Source organism: Molothrus aeneus, chromosome 14 (assembly GCF_037042795.1).
Source record: "Molothrus aeneus isolate 106 chromosome 14, BPBGC_Maene_1.0, whole genome shotgun sequence".
NCBI classification, from domain to species: domain Eukaryota; kingdom Metazoa; phylum Chordata; class Aves; order Passeriformes; family Icteridae; genus Molothrus; species Molothrus aeneus.
Genome location: NC_089659.1, coordinates 9,236,985 through 9,253,180, shown reverse-complemented (window position 1 = coordinate 9,253,180; position 16,196 = coordinate 9,236,985). Strand labels below are relative to the sequence as shown.

Here is a 16,196-nt window from a genome sequence, read left to right as displayed (position 1 = left end):
GTGCTAACAGCTCCACAAAATATGGACTTGGTTAATGTCCATGGCCTCAGAGAGCTGCAGGCAGACACCCAGAGCCCTTCCCTGTCCCCTGATGCTGTCACTCCATCACAGAGGGTCCCTGGTGGCCTTGCCCTTGGTGACCCGTGCTGCTGTTTCCAGTCACCCCCTGTGGCCCAGTAGAGCATCAGGGGATCTGCTCCCTGATGGAGGGGAGGCTGGCCAGTCCTGCCCAGGGGCTTCCTTTCTAACCTTTTAACGTGGTCACTTTTTAAGTGACAAGCTTCTCTTAAGAACTTTTATAATACATTGCCTAAACTATTAAAAAAAACCCAATTCCAATGAAACTAAAAAAATGAAATTAACAAATTTGAAACACTTTTTTGGTCAAATCCTGTAAGTCTGAAGTGATACATTAGATTATTTGCAATTTTTTTTCTGTTTCAAATCACCAAACAATTCTATTTAACCACTATTTCCCCATCAATTTTTCCACTCAGACCTATTTCCATTGCAATTTTCTAGAGGTCAGCTTAGACATATCTAGAATATATATCATTTTAACCTGAGCAACAAACTATAAGACATGAAACTGCTGGTGGAGCTAGTAATTTTTCTCTACAATTGACCTTTCAGTGCTCCATCTATTTCATATTTCTATGTAATCACAAAGCCAGGGTTATTCTCAGCTACTCTATATACATTTTACAGTTTTGTTAATATTCTTACCATTGTTCTTTTCAAATCAGGTTTGAAAATTTCTTGAATTTTTCACCAAATTTAAGACTTATAATATTCCATGGTGTTCAGAAGTGGTATATTCTTTCTTATGCTATAATCAGTTATATGGACTACCTGTAGTTTTGAAAACAAAATAGATAGAATTAAATTAATCACTGTTAAGTTGGCCCTTACTTTTCCATTCAAAAAAAATGGAATGGCAGCTTTAACATGAACATTTAGGAAGTCATTCAACATAAAATTTGAAATACTTTTGCTTGCACCTCTTATGGAACATTCTCACAGGTCATATGGGAGAAAACTCAATTCAATGACCTTAACTCCACCACAAAGAGGACCAACACTGTCCTCATATCCACCATCAGAAATGCTGTGCTTAAAGAGCTGTGCTCAAAAATAGAAGGTTGACACTTAAATTAGAGAATCTATCTCAAAATATTTATAAGTCTGCCAAGTGTGGATCCTCTCTGATTAGAGTGGTAGCAATTATATAATTTTTCTTAAATTTAATTATATTCCTCAATTTCATCACCTGCTCTCAGTCAGGAAGTAAAATATGTTTTATGAAAGGAGAAAATCAAACTTGCTGACTGTGCAAAGGTGAAAGTAATTCTTAGAGAAGCCATCAAGGACAAAAGCTGTTTGCCTCCAAGTTTTCTTTAGCTTTCTACCAGCACGACCATTTCTCCTCCATAATTTATACCCTGGTATCAGAGTGTATCAAAGCTTGTCCCCTACTTCTCAGGAACATGCCCAGTGTGTCAATATCCTATTTTAAAATACGTACATTTATTGATAATGTATTTTAAAATAGAAGTATTTACGAACAAATAACTTGTATTATACTAAGGCTGTCTGATACCCAGCAGAGTCCTATGTACAAATTGGAAATATTCTGATACCATGGTTGCAACACCCTGGGAGTAGTCCAGGGATCTGCAGTTAAAAGTAATATTCAAACATGACTATTAAAAGCTATATTCAATCATGACTCTCCCTCAGAGCTCCTGCCCTGGACTGCCATTAGCAAACCCAGTTCCTGGTTCCAGTCTGTCTGTATTTATATATAAAAGCAACCATCTCTATGCATTTCAAGGCCAATCAATTTTTTGTTTTTAAGCTTAATAATGCCTTATTTAAAACAAACAAACAAGCTATAATTTAGCTATAATCAGAAATCAGTTTTGTTTGGTACTACAAGGTTTCTTTCCAGAAAAGCCAAAAACCACCAACATTTTCATTGAAACAAAACAACCTGAAATCCCAACAGTTGATAATTACTTGCAAATTATGAAAATAAATTATTTTCTATAGGAATTACTTATTTTCACGATAACTTTTTTTTCCAAGTTTTTTTTTCAAAACACAACAAAAGGATAATCAGGCCAGCACTTCTGAGGATGATTTTCCATAGACACAAATGTTGGTTCAAAGCAGTGAGAGAAAAAAAAAAGAGCCCTATGTCCACAAGTAACTCAAAGGAGGGACTTCTCAGCAACTTCTGATTGTGAATGTCAATGTGTGCTCTTAAATGCTTTGTCCACAGGACAGAAGTGTGAACAGAACTGAAGTGTAAACAATTCAGCTTTCAGCTTCCTAGCTTTAAGCTAGTAAATCTCCATTTGTATCTTTGCTAGTTCCCTAGAAAAGGGGTCTTATTTTTACATCAACTTTCATGATTTTGCAACATAATAGAGTAAAGCAGCTGTATTAACATTTTTGAGGCGGGAAATTGGAATTTGAAGTGTTATTGTTCTGGAAACCTTGAGATTTCTTGGAGTAGCGCAACATTCCTGCCATCTGTTTTGCTTTCTCTGCTTGTACCAGGGACCAGGTTGCTGTGGCAACTGAGTTCCAGGATGGCCCAGAGCTGTTTGCTGCCCTGTGCAGCAGGAGCAGCATCCTTGGAGGGGGAAGCTGTCCTGACAACACTGAATTCCCCAACGGAGCAGCTCTGAGGTTAACCTGTTTAATCCTATACCTGGCTTGATAAAGAACACTAAGGAACAAGAACTAAAGTTAAGAAGAAATATGGAAAACAGTCTCCAGTTTAGGCTGATTGTTCAACCTGTGCTATGTCAGGAAAGAAGTTCACTTTTCTTTCTGTTTGCAGGTTTGTCTTTAACAGCTCTCAGAGTTCTTCCTTCATCACATTAACTTTACTTTACATATATAAAGTAAATACATATTTATATATATATATATATATATTTACTCTATATATGCCCAACAACTTCTATTAATATGAAGCTTCAGGGCAAAATCCTCACTTTTCAGAAGTTAATAAGAATTTTATCACTCAGCTTCCTAGGGCCATGATTTAATTGCTGGAAAAGGAAAGACCAGTCTACAAAACTTGCAGGTGTCACCTCTGTAACTAATGTACTCTCCAAAGTACACAAAATCCTGAAAACAACTTACCAATAATATAACATTCCTTTAGCTCAAAAAAGGGCTTGTGTTCATTAGAACTGTATTGAGATATCACTTATCAATTTGGCAGATCTCATTATTTAGATTTTTGCCTTTAAAATCTAATCAGTATCTTCGTCCCAAATCATTTTTATGCTCCTTCCTCATTACAAAAACTGCTATTTTCAACTCAATCAGTTTCACTACAGTTATATTTCATTAGACACTAAAGAGCTGTGAGATTGGGGTAGTCTATTAAAGAAAACATTAACCATAGAGCTTGATGTCTGAGAAATAAAGTGCTCTACAGGACTCCTAATGGAAGAGATTGGTGGGAACATCATCCTAACAGAAATTTAGGAACTATACCTTGCAATACATAATTAGGCTTTAAAAGCATTGTGTCTGAAAGAATTCTCAAATACATTCAGATGGAATTATGGCCAGTCTATAACTACAGTCACATCTATCTTTCCTGTGTACAAACCTTCTAAATCAGGAGTAGCATTCAAACCTCAGATATATTTTGACACCAAAGGCTGATGATATGTCAGCTTTACTGGGATGGGCAAGGTGGGGATAAGGAAGGAGCAAACCAGAAACCCAGAAAAGTTTTCCAGCTTTTTTTGGAGCTGACAGCCATGTCAGAGAGCACTGAACAAAATCCCACTGTTTTCATGGTTGTTGAAGGTTATGGGTTTGCTGAGGCAAGTTTCAATTCTCCTGAAGGTCTCATGAAACAAATTTTGTGGGACCTTATAGAAGAGATATGGAACTGCCCTACACAGCAAATACCTGCTACTATCTGTTGGTGCTCCTCTGCCTGCATGATACATACCTAAAGATGAACACAATAATTTTGTTTAACAGCAGAAAGAAATTGGTTTATTTTTGGTTCAAAAAGTCATGCTTCGGTTCAATTCACCTATTTAAAGAGAAATAAAAGCAAACAACTGAGAAGAATCAATGTGAAAAACCCAAATCCCATAATGATACTGTAGAGGAGACACTATTCAAACTGAAGTCTGTCTGAGCAAAGAGGGATAATGGGTCCATCAAGCTCAAGGCCAAGATTTTAGTTAATAATGAGATGCCAAATGTTCAAGTATTAACTTCTTAAAAAGACTGATTTCAAAAAGCACCAAGGGCCAGGTGAAAATAGCCCAGGTTCTACAGGTTTATTTCAGCCCACGTTGCTGTTTTGAATACAGCAGGAGTTGAGGGCATTTGGCCAGCCCAGACTCAATTTAAACTATAAATCAGGAACAGACCTAGAAATTTATACCAGCAGGACTGCTAATGTTTTTTCTTTGGCAACAATCTTTTATTTTCAAGGAAATAATACATTTCCCTCCATGTTACTTTATTGAAAACAGGACAACACAAGCATTAAAATATTGCTTTCCAAGGATAAAACAAACTAGGCCATATCACTGCTTGAATAGAGGTGAAAATGTGCACAATATAATATTTAGATATGCAAGGGATACTGCTGATGTGTCTGCAGCTCAGAGAAAATTTACAGCACAAACTTTGCATGAGTCAGTGTGATGGCTGCTGTCAGCACAAAAATCATCTGCATCTTACACATCTACCACATGCAAAACACTCCTGCAATGATCTCATTAAGGAGGCTCTGCCATATATCAAAATGATGTTATACCTACAGCAGCCTATAGATACTAAAATATGCCCTCCCTGCTTATTTTGTACACAGTGAAAAATGAGACACTTGTGGGTAAGCTTGCTCATTAATTCTGACAGATAATTGAGAGTACATGCTTGATACCATAACTTAAGTATTTGAAAGCCACAGAAGTAGAAGTGTTTGTGGAAAAGAAAGAAAGGAAGAGGAATGGAGACAGCAATTATTTCAACTACACAGAATTTTAAATGGGTAATAATTAACTACAGTGGTGAGCAGCTGAGATGAGCCACGGACAATTTCCCAAGCTTTCTTGAGCAGTATCTAAAAGTAGGGCTGAAAGAGAAGAAACACTTTTTCAGCAATTCTGAGTTTCTTTCTTTCTTTCTTTGTTGAAACACCAACTTCTATTTACTTTAAAAAGCTGAGGAAGTTCTGTACATACACACGAAAGAATTGAGGACTCTCTTTCACTTATTCATGACCTTGAGTAGATCAGCATCCATTAAGATGGGTTAAAACTGAAGAGAGAAATTCCTAGTAGTTTTCTCTCAAAAAGACACAATCAATCCCAGAGGTGCCTTGTATGGCTGAGATCATTCATATCTCAGCACCTTTGTGCAGCATGGATATTCCTCTCCATTCCTAGTTAAGGTTCTATGCACAGCACAGGGCACAGCTTCCTCTCCTGCACAGGAATGCCCTTGGAATAGCAAGATGTTAGAATGGCCCTCTGAGCACCAGCCAGCTGCAAGAGCAGCTTTGGCAGAGCTGCCTCTTCATTCCTTCATCAGAAGGGGAAAGCAGCCCCCATCCCTCCATTCATGGGCAAATGTGTCCAGAGAAAAGGAAAAACCTGCTGTGATCAGACACAACCAAAGCATTCCTTAGAATGGCTTTGTGTCTAGAACTGATCCTGCTCCTCAGGAACTGAGTGCATTCCTCTCCTCCAATTTTCCTTTGCTGTATAAAATCTATACATAATCTACTCTGTTCCATATTTTCTAAGCAGCACCCATCACATTGTTCATTCCAAGGTCAGGCCAACACATATGGCATGCAATTCAGAACAGCAAACATGAAAACATTTGTCATTAGTCATTATAAACCCTAAGTATAAACATAAATAGTTACCTAGAAAGGATATTTCATTTCCTAGGAAAGGAGGTGGCAGTGGATGCTCACTAGCAATGAGTTGCAGCCAGTACAATAATTTGAAAATTTATATACACAGTCAGTACTCCAGCCAACAAATAACATAGGCAATTACTGCTCCTGTTAATGTGTCTGTGTGCCTAATTTTGGGAGCAGCATGCCCAGTGCTTTCCCCTTAAGGTGGCTTGAGCAACTGGTCTGTATTTTAATGGAGAGAACCATATGTAATGAAAGCAGAACTTCCAGGAGACAAGCCACAATTTCATCTTGTTCTTGTTGCCAGAGTAATAATTACAGTTAAATGGAAAAAAAAAAAAAACCAACCCAAGTACACACCTACTATAAACAGATGGCTAATAAAAATTTGGGGAGCTCTTACAGTACAGAAATTGAGTACTCTGAAAAGACACCTACATAACAAATGCTTGGACATGTTGTCTCCTTTTATAGGCTACTTAAAGATGTGCCCTCTGGCTCAGGAGCTGAACTGCTTTTTCTTTTATTAACAATTATATGCAAAAGTGTCAGAATATGTTTATACTAAATATTTAGCTTTATTATAGAATGTTTCAAATATTCTCATTAAATACAGGCAGTAGGTATTAACTATTAATGTAACATACTCTAACATGGTCATGAATTTTTATGTTATTGATCACAAATTTATGGTCTACCATCTTTAAATAAAGAATAATCTTGATGAAATTAGGAGTTTACAATATATATTGTACGCTTGGTCCACCGAGATTTACACATGCCTGCAAACATCTGCTCTGTTTTGTACTTCCATTTGAAGACAAGAACAAATATTTCCATTTGCTCAAAAATGCTGACAGGTGAATCAATGTTTCAATATTCAAATAGGTCAGCCCATGCTGCATTATTCAGTGTAGCAGCATGACTTCTCAACAATAAAACATGGTCTAATACAAATTTGAAGTGATACAAGCAAATATCTGTTTTTCTTGCAGAAGAAAAGCTGCTTTAATTTGAAATTGTCCCTTCTCCATCTGTAAGAAGAATGTGAAATATTACAAATGAATTACTTTTGCCTGCCTATCTTCTTCATCCCAGTTGATAGCAGAGCAAACACAAGAAAAAAGGAGAAATCTGTCTGTTCCCAGGCAGCACAAGTGACAGCAGATTTAAAGAGACATCATCACCTTCAACAATTGCCAAGTAGAATCAAAAAGAATAAAAGCTATTTCAGGTACCACAAACTGCCTGAAGTCTTCCCTACCAATTTAGGGAGGCAAACCCCAGCCATTTTCTGTTTCTTAGAATTTTTTTTTTTTTTACCCTGTTTGTGTTTGAAAAGCTGTGCCCTTAAGGGAAATGCAGTCCCAATGTTGCACATTATCTGTACACAGAAACACTTGTCAGGGGGGAAGTAAACAAAGCAAAGCTGGCACCTCTCACCTGCCTCATTTGCAGTAATTCTAGGTAGCACTTCAATAACAGGAAGCTGGATATTCTCAGGAAGTGTTTATCAAACAAATAGTTGGCCCAGAACACGACAAAGAGAAATCAAAAGTATACTCCTACAAAAAAAAAACCCCAAAACTATAATGTGATTTACACCACAAAATACCCTTCTATTCTCTTTTTGGAATATGTTATTCTGTCACAGATTTCTGACACCAAATGTCTACCATACAGTTTCCTACACAAAAAGAAAAAATATTTTTAAGATTGCAAACACAGACCCTCAGTAGTTTCTTAGACCATGTGCTACTTTTTCAGAAAGACAAGAGTCAAATCCTTTTCCAAGAAAAAAAAAGAGCAAATTCTGTATATAATTAAAAGACAACACAGAAATTGAAAAAAAACCCAACCAAACAACAACAAACGATGAAACAAACAAAAACAAACAAAACCCCCCAGAAAACCAAGAACATCTTAGTCTTTTATTAATAATCAAGCAAGGTGTTTGTAAACAGTCTCAAACACTAATTTATGGAGTAACCAGCTTGAAATGCCATTTTTTGGGGGATTGGGGAGGATAAGCTTCACAACATTAAGTCTGTTCATTCATCTTCGTGTGCAAGCAATCTGATTATTCAGCAAAATCTACACACATGCTTAAAGCCAAATACACCTGAAAATATCCTTGCAGATGAAACTGCCCATAATCATGGTTGCAGGGGATATGATTGAAGAAGAACTTTACAGCCTCTTAAAGCAATATTTGTATTAGAAATTGGTACAGGTTTATCCAAGAATGGAGAAAGAAAAGCTAAGCCTTTTATTGTATTATATATTACCTCTCCACTAGCAGCATGTTCCTGGGTGGGGGCTTTATTTGCCTCTGACCCCTAACAGATGGGATACAATAGATTCAGCTCTTCCCTGCCACACTTCATAAAACCTCCAAAATGACAAATGGATCAGAGAGGGGAGAAGAGGGAGGGCTGAGACACTGCAGGTAAAACAATGGTCACATAAGCCCACAGTTATGTAAACTGATTTCTTTAGTGAAAAACCAACCAACCAACCCCTCACCCTCCAACTGATTACAATAATAAGGTCATTCCAAACAACTCTTCTGTCAAATACTTACCTGCACAAATCACAAAAACATTTTACCTCTGATCACATTTCAGATTGGCCCCACTATGATCATTCTTTTAAACTTTCTGATCAACTACATCTAAACAGATTTAACATATGACCAGGCTTATATTGCTCTATTTGCTCCCCTCACTGTATTTATTAAGGAGCTGCTCTTATTATTTTTTAAGCAGTCTTGTTTCTCTCTTTCCTAGGTCAGTTATCTCAGTAATTCAGACACTCAAAGTGCTGGCTATGTCCATCATGTTGTCACACAGCACCAAACTGGGAGCCTTTAAAACACCCCTAACAGCTCTCACTTCCATCCAGGTGATTCTAATTATGTTACTGAGACAAATTTCTCTGGTAGCACCATCCAAAAGCATGGATGAAAGGTTCAGAAGCAGTTTTTCTAGGCAGGAGTTGGCAGTGCCTGCACTGGCAAAGAAAAATAGCATTTGTCTGAGGTTTTTCACTTAGCTTTTGCTCATCTTTTCCCCCACACAGTTCCCTTCACTAATGGCAGTGGAATGGATGGCAAAGAAAGAAGGAAAACATATGATAAGATGACACATCAGTTGCTAATTTTAATTTGTTTGGTTTTGCCATGTCTTTAGAACACAAAAACCCCCATTGTTTTTCCTATTGAAGTGTGATTCTCCGTAGAAAACTGACTAAACAGTGACACCATAGGGTGCTCTGCCTATTCACACTAATTAATTTTTACCTAAAAACATGCAGCATGTTGAACATTTCAACTGCTACCCCCTCCAGAAAGGGTAACAGCAGCATATATTGGGCACTTCAGGCAAAGAAACCTTTACAGGGACTCAGTATTTTTGTAGAGGGATCAACAGGTCCCTGTAAGGAGCAACTCCAGCCTCACATTCCTCTATTTTCCATAGACATTGTATAAAAACTGTTCTATTGCTTTCTCAATCAATACTTCCCAAAACAGTAAAATAGCTCTGCATGCAAATTAATCTGAGGAAGCTGAAACGGATCTAAGTTCAGAGATAGCAAAGTTGTGAAGTGATCATTAAAATGCTGGTGACAGAGAGAGGCAGACAGAGACACATTTGTTTTCCTGCATAGAACCTTTGTCTTTTTTTCTTTCTTTTTTCCTATTTTAGGCCACAAATTATTTGCATTAATTTTGACTTTTAGGGAGAAAAAAACCAATCAAGTTAAAGTGCTGTTTTAAGAACAGACATTAAAAATACTTCTGGAGATGGAGACAGAAATACAGATTAAGTTCTATATTTTTAAAATAGTTTTGATAGCTAAATTTACGGCCAACCCATTAATTTAAATGTCTGTAATAATTACAACTTGATCACGTCTCCAGTAGAATTTATGAGTCCAGAATCACATTAATGTTTATTACTTTTATTTTAGTAATGAATGGATCCCACATAAAGGCTTAGAGTCACTTTCTTTTTTTAAGGTATGAACAAGTGTTTCTCTCACTGTTACTGATCAATATTTTTTCCATTTCAATGGAATTTTCAGTTCTCACTTACTTAGGTGATAGTAATAGGTGCTTTTTCAGAGGCTCAGCATCCTTCAGAGACACTTCACATGGTCAGTCTTATCCAACTGTCACTTTAACCAGCTGGACAATTTTTTTCAAACAACTTCAAGATGAGCAAGTCCCCGAAGTGACCTCTGCAGGTCTGAGCCTGCCCTGCTGAAGAGAATGGGAAGCTTGGGACTGACTTCAGGGGACCTCAGAATTCACATGTTGTTCTAAAGGCCAGGAAAGCTAAAGCTGAGATTTGGATCAATAAACTCAAACTTGTGAAAGCATCGGGTCCAGTTGAGCACCTGTCTCTAATGATCAGAGCAGTTGTCTCTGCTCTAACTACACATGAAGGAGTATAAATACAACTTTGTTTGCATCTGGGCACCTCAGCTGCAGTAACTAAACTGTGAGAATAGTAAAATAAATTCCAAATGCCATCAATGAATACACCAAGATGGAAACAAATTATGCATTGATGCTACATGGTGCCTTCCAAAGTTAAAAGGTCTTTGTGGTTAGCTGTTTGGATATTCTCAACTTTGAAAGCCAAATGTGAAGTAAGTCAGATCACCTCACTGAAACCAGAAACACTGCTGAGGTCACAAGCTGGGTATCCCAAAATGGGAAGCTCTCAAAATACCTTTTTGAGATTGACATCATTGTGCTTTAAGTGAGGAACAGAAAGAGAAATTACTGTTGCAGAAAGTTGCATTAACTCCTGTATAAATGAGGTTCATTCAAGTAGGCCCAAAAAACCCCTCATGTTCCCTAAGGAAATGAATTTAGCACACTTGTCTTGCTCTGTCCAGAAGGACCTACTTGTTTTGGGTGCCTGTGTGCAGACACAATGCCATGGGTTATTATTTCTTTTGTAAAACAACCCTTAACTTTGTTTTTCTGAAACCTGTGTTTCTCTATATTTCTCAGGGTGACACTGTACATTGTGAGAGACATCATGTCTGATCCCATCAGTCAGACTGCATTAAGCTGTGTCAGTAATGGCTGCCAAAGTGACTGATCTAACTGCATGTGACACACCATCACTCTGTTTCCTCGTCTGTGAAATATGAGATGGATTTTGGGGGCAAGAAGAAAAAGAAAAATCACAAAAAATTTCATACCAATAAGAAATTAATTTAAAAAAAACTGTTCCCGTGCTTCCTTTCAAAAACAAAATTGATTGAATATCTTTAATTATTTTAGAAACTAAAATATTGGGGCTTAAGATATCTCCACAGTCAGCTGTGCAGATGCATATCTTAGAGAAAAATCATGAAAACTGCAGGATGAAACCTAAAGAGTTTTGCAAGTAAGGAAGTACTGCTTATTTGAAAACCTTCATGAACACCCCTTTGACACTTCTAGAAGAATGCTCTTATTAATTTTATATATGTGAGCATAGGAGGTTAAACAAAGCAGTTTAACACTTGCAAACTGGAAGAATAAAAATTTGGTGGACCTTAAAGGCTTCTGGTTACTGCTTTATGAAGAAGTATTTTAACACTATCAGCATGCCAGTCACTAATAAATTTCCAAGAACTCTTTTTGTGGCCATCTGATTCTTTTGGCAGTGGCTCAGGCCCATCACAGGCAGGGATTAGGATCTGAGTGTGCCTAGGCAGCAGAGCAGGGCCAGGAAAGCCTCTGGTACCAGACCTTTTAAAAGCCTCAGTCTTTCAATACTATGTAAGCTCACAAACTGAATTTAAGCTATCTTCAGCAATGCCAATATTACAGAAGCCAGCACATTATTTGCCATGGATACATCCTCCCTAACCCTCACAAACTAAGCAGGCATGAGAATCCAAAACAAATCAAAGCCTGGAGAGCAGCTAGAACAGTAAGACTTTCATATGGTGCACAGCAGAAAAAAAATCAGCCTTTCAAAGCAGATCACTTTCAAAAATCCCATGTGAAACTAAGGCACAAAAATCATGAGTAGTAACAAGCACTTCAGGGACATTTACCCTTTTAACTTCCTGCTATATTTGTTTTCCTCTGGCCAGTTAGGGGATTCTCACAGCCAAATTCTCAGAATGGCTGTAGGAGCTGCCACACTGCTCTCTGCAACACAGAACACTCAACATGAATTGGCAGAGACACAACTTGAGCAACAAGATGAATCAGTGGCTCTTCATTTTCCATCTTGGCCTCTCTGCTGAAATTACATGAGGTGTGTTCAAGTCCTTTGTACCAACATCATGAAATGGAGTTACCAAACATTTTCTATGGGCTGACACCTACCTGATCATAAGAACTAAATAGTGTCACACGGCTGTCAAAAAATAAATCACACACAATCAACATAATCAGGCACGTAATAACATGTAATACTTATTGCCTATAATTACCTATTGATTTTCTTTTTTTTTTTCCTAAGCTCTGCCAGGTAAATTTACCTCTATTAATTATAAAGCCCATTACAAGCAGCAGGAATTACACCCCATGCAATTCTAGGGAAATCCAGTCTTGTTTTTCTTTTTTTTCTTTTTCTTTCCTTTTCTTCCTGTTGCCTCAGCAGTTCTGAACCTCATGACCTAACAGAGCAATATAGCAGGAGCCATAAAGCGGGGAGCAGAAAATCTGCCTTGCAGGGGCGGTAGGAAGACCAAGTCCCAGGTGCAGCAAACTCAGTCCCACAGAGAAATGCAGGACACGTTCACAGCACACACAGACAGGGACTGGCAGTGCCCAGCCCAGCAGCACTCTCTGCTCAGCCCTGCATCCTCAGCTGCAGGCTGGATTTGCCTGTAAACCCATAAGCTCATATGGCCTGTGATTTGCAGAGGGGAGACGATTGTTGGAGTTAAAGAGATCTTCGCTCTGTTTACAGCAGAACAGCCAACAAGGCTTTTGCCCTGTATACAAATGACTGTGTGCAGGTCCTTAAGCAGCTTTGTGGTTCAGTGGGAACTTGACCATATATAAGCAGAGCATAAAAATAATCTTTTGGGTTCATTTGCTGCAGAAATAAAACAGACTGAAATATGTTTTTATATGTGCACTAAAATTTCTAAAAATACAAAAGATGCATTTATATTAGAGTATCCTATTTAAAAAAAAACTTTTCATATTTACACACAGAGAAATACCTCTCCCAGACTGCACACAAGGCATTTAACTGCCTTGATCACGCTGAGATTTCACCTCAAAGACTTGTATATGACAAGCAGGGGAAAAATAATTGGCCGGGTAATGTTTAGAGTCACACAGGTACATTTGAAGGTCCATCCCTGTTCTTAAATTCCTTCTCTAAATGCATCCAAGTGTTCTGATAAAAATCAGCCTTGATGTGAAATAGGAAGATAATGCATTTTTGCTTGATTTCAGCCTTATCTCCGAAGGTCATCTCTCCCCCCAACACATTTTGCTTACAACAGACAAGAGACTATATTTTCCATGATGTGGCCTCACTAAATTGTATGAGTCAAAATAATTTGTGTGCCCATTTTCCACAAAAAGTTCTCTGAAGCCTAGAGCTCTGTACAAGAGAGTCTGTATAAATTAAACATCTTCAGAGAGAAATCATGTGAATATTGAAACTGGGAGCTCAGTATGCAAACTTCAGCATTAAGGAGCTGAACAGAATGCAGAGCATAAGCCCACTAGTGGAAATATGACTTCCCACAAATGTCTTTATATCTCATGCAGAAAAGTTGCATTTACCTCTTCTCCAACTTACAGTCTGTTGAGCAGAAATGCAGTTACAAGATATTGCTCACTGGACTTGTGCCAGGGAAGAAATTAGTGATATTTCTAAATTTATCTCATCAAACTTGAATTGCAATTTTTAATTCTAGTTCTGCTTTTTAAATTCACAACAAGTCTTGGAGAGATGGAGTTTTAGGTCTGTTTGAGTATTCCATTGACACCCAAACACCATTTCTAGGCCACAGGAATCCTTGCTGCTTTCAAGAGGTTTTTCCTGTCCAGAACAGCCACAAAGCTGCACAATATATTGCCATATACCAGTGCACACATTAGACAGCAATAAGGACACAAAGCCAAGAATTTATCAACTTCTTATTCAGTGTCATTCAGAATGAGCCTATGTTAGCCATGTTATACTTCAAAATAACTCTCCAGAATGTTAAAAGAAAACATTAAGCTACAAAGAAATTATTTTAAAAATCATCTCCTTCAGATAAGTGCAATAGAAACTTGTCCTCTTCCATAATTCAGGGTGAACTTAGAGTTGACTGTAGTATCCTTTGCTAACCCTAATCCTACCCCAAAGGCATCTCAGCTGGTTTTATGCAGAGGCTGCTGCATCAGAGAGCACATGTACATCCCCACAAACAAAAACCTACAGCCATGCTTGGAGCATCCACTAAGAGTCTCCCTTCTGGTCTGTGTCAGCTGAGCCAGCCATGCTTGGCTCCAGGTACTCCAGGTTTCCAAAGACTGGATTAGATTTCAAACACTGCCAGCAGCAGTCAAGGAAGAAATGCTGATGAGATGTTTCTATGAGTATCCCTAATTTGCTACAGACCCAGAGTGTTCTTGAGCACATGCAGAGCGCCAAAGAAGCTATCAACACTATCCAGAGCTCATGATGATCTAAAAAGAGTTTTAAAGATATTGAACAGTAGACCAGGGCTTACTCTCTAGAATTGCACGGGCTAAAAATCTAACTCTTAGCACCTATGAGTGTACTATGAATGAAATTGTGAAAAGTTAATAATGCCTTGTTGTCCATCTGTGAGCAATGAACACTGACACAGCTGAGACGTCTGTCTGGAAGCTCTCTCCTAACCCACATGACAGCAATAGAGAAAAAATACATTCAAGAGCTTGGCATCTGAGTCTTGCAGCTGTCAGAGCACAGAGTGGCCACAGGTGCTACTCCCAACCATGAAATCCACCAGGGAGAAGGCAAATAAGAATAGAAATGCTACCAGCAAACAGGGAGTAAAGGGCAGGCATAAAATCCCTTTCAACTGCCAACACACTGGTACAGATCCCTTCTGACTGTACTTACATGGTGACATAGAAACAGCAGTCAAATTGGTGATCTTCATGTGTGGAGTATTTGCCTTTGATGCAGGCAAGTCAGCATTTGGCAGAGAATGTCAAAAAATAAGAGGGATGGGGATGCAAAAATTATAAATAAATAAAAAATTGAATTATTAAATAAATAAATAAATAATATTAAATGATTGAGGGGAAAACACAGCAGTTCACTTCTTTCTTCAATGATTGCTCAGTGATGTGGAGATGTACCCATTTCTATTCATTTTTCCTCTTGTCATGTTCAGGCCTTCTCCTTTCATCCCTGTGGTCAGCTGTCATTTCTCATTATATGAGTCACCCATGCAAGATGCTACCTCTGAGTGTCTCCCTCACAACTGTGCTCATGTCCTCCACAGTGCTACATAAATAGCTCCATGAAAACCAGCACTGACAGAGATGACTGTGAAATGGCCAAGGAACTCAAGCCAACTTTGTGTAGTTACAAAATTAAGGTAAGGGATCATTTGCAGCATTCCTAACAGAAGAAATGTCACTCCCAGTAAACCCAAGGAACGTCATCCCCTCCCTTTTCCTTTCCTCCCTCCAAAATACACCTACGCTTAAACTAGAAAGTTTCAGCAGCAGAATATTGGAAAAGCCATTACAAAGATGCAGTTCTGCAACACACAAAAGTAAATCAGACAGACTTGCTATTACAGCTAAAGGAAGATGAAGGTCTCAGCTAGTCTCCTATAAGCTGCTTACTCACCCCAGGAATGGAATCCACCATTATCTTATCTCTGTATTTTAATTCCCCTCTTTTAAAAATAGAACTTAACACAAGAGCAATAAAAGGCAATACTCCTCATGAAAATACCCTAATAGAAAGCATTATTCCAGCTCATGGAATTTCAATTTTAAAGAGTCCTTTGCTTTTCCTATAAAAATAGTAAATATGGATTACTATAAGGAATATCAATTCCAAATGTTTTGACAGGCATTTCCCTAACTTTCTATTTGTTCCCTTCATTTCTAGATACTTCTGTAATAATCAAGTATATACACAATACTAACAGACTTGATTCCTTAATCCACACAAATTCTGAAGAATTAGCTAAATCCCTTCCTGTTATTTCCTATCCAACTTTAAAAAAAAAGCACACATTTGCCCCAGACAAGACAGCTGGATGTAAATTCTTTCATGTACTCTTTCAAAAA

At 37.9% G+C, this 16,196-nt stretch overlaps 1 protein-coding gene across 1 annotated transcript in view; it reads right to left on the bottom strand.

The window, feature by feature from the left end:
* Positions 1-16,196, bottom strand: part of TENM1 (teneurin transmembrane protein 1) — a 776,438-nt gene that overhangs the window by 660,867 nt on the left and 99,375 nt on the right. Inside the window, exon 2 of the mRNA XM_066559708.1 lies at positions 727-852. The gene's annotated coding sequence lies outside the window, so the exon portion shown is untranslated. The remainder of the gene's footprint in view (positions 1-726; positions 853-16,196) is intronic.